Source organism: Gavialis gangeticus, unplaced genomic scaffold (assembly GCF_001723915.1).
Source record: "Gavialis gangeticus isolate Ggan-Ray unplaced genomic scaffold, GavGan_comp1, whole genome shotgun sequence".
NCBI classification, from domain to species: Eukaryota; Metazoa; Chordata; order Crocodylia; family Gavialidae; genus Gavialis; species Gavialis gangeticus.
In genome coordinates, this window is record NW_017729031.1 from 88,947,271 (window position 1) to 88,953,256 (window position 5,986).

The 5,986-nt window shown below is 44.2% G+C and overlaps 1 long non-coding RNA gene across 1 annotated transcript in view; it reads right to left on the reverse strand.

The window, feature by feature from the left end:
* LOC109301766 overlaps positions 1–5,723 on the reverse strand; it is a 21,285-nt gene extending 15,562 nt beyond the window's left edge. Inside the window, exon 1 of the long non-coding RNA XR_002098614.1 lies at positions 5,645–5,723. This is a non-coding gene — a long non-coding RNA (uncharacterized LOC109301766). The remainder of the gene's footprint in view (positions 1–5,644) is intronic.
* Positions 5,724–5,986: the final 263 nt, after the last annotated feature.

The window sequence follows — 5,986 nt, forward strand, 5'->3', positions numbered from 1 at the left end:
CATCACCGGCCCCCACACAGGGCCCCAGAAACCTACTGTTGAACCCCACCTGGATTCTTCCCCTCAGGCAGTATTTTCCACCATCATACCAGGCACCATAGCTCCCCGAACTGATCCCCCCTTCGGGTGTGATTCCCCCCACCAGGACCTTCAGCTTACTAGCCCTGGCCCACCTCCAGACCAGTCGGAACCCCAGGCTGTCAGCTCTTGGGCATTCCTTGCGGTGGGCCCCCAGCCCTTCGACCCTTCCGGTCTTGGCCTCAGCATGGGAGTTCAAACAGGCCTGAGTCTGTGGCCCTTACTCTTTCACCATGGGGTCCACCTTCCCAACCCTCCAACCAAGGGGTAACCCACCCAGTTGTGGGGGCTAGGAGTTAAGGCACCCTGACCCACCTTTCACCGGGGTAGTAACTGGCCTGGTATTTCTTGGGGGCTCCTGTACCACTTAGAGCCCCACCAGGCCACCCACTCCCAGCAGGGTGCAGTTTTAGGTCATGCCCAGGACCAGGAGCCTCCAAACCATCTCCTATCGCTCCTCCCTTACCTCCAGATGATATCAGCAGCCCACCAGCTAGGTGATGTTATCGCCTGGCCCTCAGCAGTAGAACTTCTGTGTTTATGTGGGCAGCCCCAGATCCAAAATTGCTGTCCTCATCAGGCACCTGGCAGCTGCTAGCTCCAGGCCCTTAAAGTGACAGGCACAACCAGTGCCCTGCCACAGAGCTCCTATTCTTAGCTCTATAGAACACACTAAACACTTTTGGTAGGGTGAAGGGGAAAAAGGTGGTGTTCAGTTCCTTTAAGAAATCCCCATCTTGTGTCACTGGATACTTGCTAATATGATTTCACATCATATAGATTACAGAAGCAGTGGGTGCAGTACAAGGTATTTGAGGGAAGACACCTTTCTTGTTCTTCGGGGTTGCCAGCAATGCAGCTAACTTTGCTTGCTGCTGTATGAATTCTAGACAATGACAAGTATCAGTCCTCAAAATATTGAATAAAGCAGGGAAGTTTAGCGGTCATTTAAAGCAGAGCTATTGGGACAAAGACATTAATTTTTGAAACCTGAGTATTTGGCACCTAAAAATTGAGTGGTACAAAGCATGTTGTCATTTTGGTCCTTATTGGAAGAGGTAAACTTTAAGTGCTTTAACAGAGGATAACTAGAGTGCAATAACCAGAGGATGGCTGTGTACCTAGCTGTGTTAGACAAACCAAGACATGACCTAAAATCACTGATGGGTGAACAGAAGGAATTTCTGGATGAAGTAAAATTTTAACTCATAGCCCCCAGGCCTTGGGAGGGAAGGAGAAGACTCTAAACTTGTGTTAGTAAATATAAAATCTTGAGAGTTTAAGGGTTAGATAAAAACAAACTATTCCATTCTATAGACATGTGAATTCCAACTCTCTGTGTCCTAATTTAATCCACCTCGAATGTTCTTCTGAAACTATCTAAGTCCCCCGCAGATTGGGCATTGAGAGAGCTTGCCTACAGGGAGGAGTACTTGATAAACAAGAGCACTCATGTGAGAGAGACTGTAGTCTTGAACCACTCCATTTGTAAGGATTCATTTTGTCTCTAATGTTGTATTGCTAGAGGCTTCCAATTTCTAAAGTACATATGAGATATTAAAATGGGCTGTCAGCATAGAGGGAAGAAGTGGTAGGATAAAGAAAAATTATTAGTAGGAATGAGATACAAATATTTGTATTTGGCAAATACGGGTGGTCTTCAGGTATAGATTGGAGGCAATTGCTTCTAAACAACTGTATCTATAACTGAAATATGTTATAGGTGGTGGATGGGCCAGATCTTTGCCTTAGTTCATTGAGACCAAGGGGAATTAATGTTTTTTTTCTTTCTGATACCAAGTTTGAGTTGATACTTGTGAGCCTCATAGCTTGCTTACCATTGTAAACATCAGGTAAAAATACCCTGACCCATTAGAAGACATGGTCCACTGCAGGGGTTGGCAACTTTTGGGCCAGATGTGGTTGAAAGAGCTATTTGATCTGGCTCATGGATGTGAAGCTTCAGGGGCATTTGGTGGTGGTAGCTCTTCCTATTCCACCACTGAGAGAGATGGCATTGGTGGCTGGGTCCTACCCATGCCTCTGACATGAATTGGGTCATTCCAGCCTGCAACCTGAACCAGATTTGAACTATATTCTGTTTCTGTTTGTGCTACTGGTCTGTGGGTGACTTTGAATAAGTCACTACCCATTGTCTCCTTTTTCTTCTCTATAAATAAAAGTAATAGTGACCTCATTTTGTGAAGTTATAGTGAAGTGCTAGGTAAATAAATGGATGATGGACAGGGCATTTTGTTCCTGAGCTGTGTAATCTGCAGCAATGGATTAGGGCTAATTATCTGGATTAATCTGAAATGTAGGCTGTATAATAAGGGACATAAATATAGGTAGGAATGAAATGTATGCTTGGAGCTTATTTGGAGTACAGGTATTTAAATATGCGAATTTGGCTTTCTCAATCTGTTATAAGAGGATTAACACAACTTGAAAGTGAAAAAAAGTTAACATTTGAATTCTGGTTTATATAACAAAAAGTTGTGATGAAACTTCTTAACAAACCCTATTGAGATGCTAGATCCTGCAGATAGCTTCATGAAGTAGTAAAGTTAAAATGGAGCTGATAAATGACAGCGATCATTAGCGCTGTGCGAAATTTTGCCGACCGTTTCATTTCAACACTGTTTCGACTCATTTCAAGCTCAAAACAGCTAAATCAAAATGAAATGAAGGACTTTGAAACAGCCTCCAAATAAAACAAAGGCAGTCAAAATGCTCTGAAAGTTTCGAAACGTTTCAAGTTTCGAAACTCAAGCAGGGCTTGCCTGCAGGGAAACAGAAAGTAAGGAGAGGGAGCAGGAAGAGGTGGGAAGGGCTGCTCTTATATTGACTGTGTAGCTGGCCAGTGACTGTGGTCCTTCCCTGAGGTCCTTTCCAATCCCAGTACTCTGGGGAAAGGATGGAAAAACAGCATAAAAGGCAGCATTGTTTGAACTGGCCTACTTTCTGTCATCCCTGTCACAAGTTTTGCTTGTCAGCAGCCTGAGAGGCAGTTTCCCAGAAACCCTGGCACCTATCTCCTTGAAACCTTGCAGGCTTCATGGCCTCAGCAGGAGCTACCATCCCTGCAGTTTTTACTCCTCTGTGCCTTAACTCGCAGTTTGCTTGTAAGCAGCTTGTGGTGCAGTTTCCCAGAAACCCCAGGACCTGTCTCCTTGAAACCTGGCAGACTTTGTAGCCTCAGCAGGGGCTACCTTCTATGCAGTTTTCACAATGCTGTGCCTTAACACACACATGTAGCACAAATTTTGCTTTCAGGAATTTGAGGTGCGGTTTCCCAGAAACCCCTGTATCTATGTCCTGAACACTTGGCAGGCTTCATGGCCTAGGAAGGAGGTACCATCCCTGCAAGTTCCATCTGAATCAGGCAAGAACTGACAAAGTTATAGGCAGTTTTGCAGTTCCCCATAATAGCCTATGGGCGAAATGTCAAAACAGTGTCGAAACAGCAAAACAGTTTTGACAAAACGAAACAGAACAGTGGTTTCAAAATGAAACGAAACTCGAGAAAAAACACTGTCCCGTCAAAATGTTGAAATGGAAGTTGAAACAAAATGATGCTGTTTCGCACAGCCCTAGCAATCATCATGACTTGACTGAACATGCCATAAGCGTTCTCAGTCAACACAGTAGTAAAAAGCTCCCTTTTGCTAAAGCATTATGTTGACACTAGACTTAAGCAGATTGCCATCTGCTGGGATAAAGAATAAAAATCTGTCAAAATAGATAGTGATGATGCAAACACTGTTAGCCTTTTGGTAGGGAAGTTAATATCTTGTTATAATAGAACCCAGAAGGAGCCAAATATATACTCAAGATGTCGTTTGCTATTCAATGGAAACTTGCTGTTTCATATGAATTTGGGAGATTGGAACAAGTTGTCTGTTTGGCTTCCCAGACAGTAAGCAAATACAATTTCCTCAAAAAAATCTACTAAATGAAGTGACTTAGATAATTCAAATTCTACACAGATATTAGAACAAGGGTGGGCAATGTCCAGCCTGTGGGTCAAATCAGGCCAGCAACAGACTCCATTTCCCAGCATCCCCTGCCTGCATCGCTGTGGCCAGTTTCCATAGAGACCCCAGGAGCAGCAGGGCTGTGACAGCATGGGGCCAGGATTTCCACGGAGACCAGCCCGAGCAGCGCTGGCAGGGCGCACGGCTGGGTGGGGAACTGTTCTGGGGCTGGAGCCGGGGCCAGGATTTTGCGGAGGTGAGAGCACGGTCCGGAGCCAGGGCAGAGCTGCTCAGGCCGGTCCCCATGGATATCCCGGCCCTGCGTGTCACAGCCCTACTGCTCCTGGGGCCTCTATGGAAACCAGTCGGAGCAATATGGACAGGGGTTTCTGGAAAATGGAATCTGGCCACTGACCAGATCTGCCATTTTGCCCATCCCTGTATTAGAAGGACTGAAAAAAAAATAGAAAGGAAAGGAAAACATACGATGATTGTAGACTTGGGGGGTGGGGGAGAGGGGGCAAGCCAGAATGGTATCCAATATGAATACTGCAAACTTAAAAGACACAGCTTAGACTTTGAAACCTGACCTAAAGCTTACCAAAATCAGTGTGCTTGGTAACCTTATCAAACCCTGCATTTAGAAACTGAACTATGAAGTACAAGTATACCGCTCCCTCAGGGCAATGATCTGTCAGGCTGAAAAACAACAAACTTAGGTTCAGAAAATTTACAAATGATTTTTGTAGTTTAAAAGGTGGTAGCAGAACACTTTAACCTCTCTTGAAATTCCATCACTTAACTCAAAGTAGCTGTTCTTAAAGAATAAAACTTTAAAAACTGACTTGGAGGCAAAATTATGGAACAAAATCATCCACAGACTGGACTGCATTAAGTATGGTCTAAATAGAGACTATGAATTTTTATCTCATTACCTGGGCTAGCTCCCTCTGTCCCTATGGTTTTACTGCTTTGCTTACCATACTTACCTCTCAGCAGTGCCTCCTTCTTTTCCTTTCCTCCTTCCCTTCCTGTCCTTTTTACTTAGATTGCTGCTTTCTATTTATACTCCCTGTTCTCTTCAAGTCCATTCATAGCATCTGATGAAGTAAGCTATTGCTTATAAAAACTTAAGCCCCTCTGAATTAAAATAACAGTAGTTTGCAGTGTTTTTCAGCTTGCAGGCTGGCATGACCCAGCCTGGGTAAGGGGCAGGTGGGCAGGCACCTAAGATGCAGAATGTGCTTCTGCTTCTCTCTGCAGCAGCATGGCAAGAGTGCCTGTCTGCTGTGTCTCTCTACTGAAATTGGCCAAAGCCCCAGGCCAGATCAAATGGCTCTAGGTGAGCCATAGGTTGCCTACTCCTGATCTACAGAGTACCACTCTGTTCTGCCTTCTGTCTGGTATCAAGGGCTGTGAGTGGGCAGCCTGAGCAGAAGATGAGTTATCCCTATAGTAAAATTCATTTTTTCTGTTCATCAATTTCAGCATGTTGACTTCATTCTTCCCAAAGGAGTTTGAAAGCAAGTCTGTTGTCAGCTAGATCTTATACTGCTACTCCTGAGATTTAAGGAAACTTATCTAGTAACACCTGGGCCAGGTACAGACATTATACTTGTACTAGTATAAGTGATTGGGAATTGGTCTATATCCATAAGAGAAGCAATGTTTGGCACAGACTGGTTCAAAAATGCCATAACTCAGTCTAAGATTTGTCCCTCCCACCAAACAACAATTATGTGTTCTATTCTGCACTGATCTAAATTACACCACTTACAGAAAACTGTGTAACTTAGATCAGTCCTGCCTTGGGCTTTTTGAATGTCTGTACCTAGCCCTGAAGTTGCAGGTGATTTTCATCAGAAGAAGAGGCATCTAGATAAGATTTTCTCAATGGTTTGGAAAGTACTATTGGAGTGCAGTGATACTAT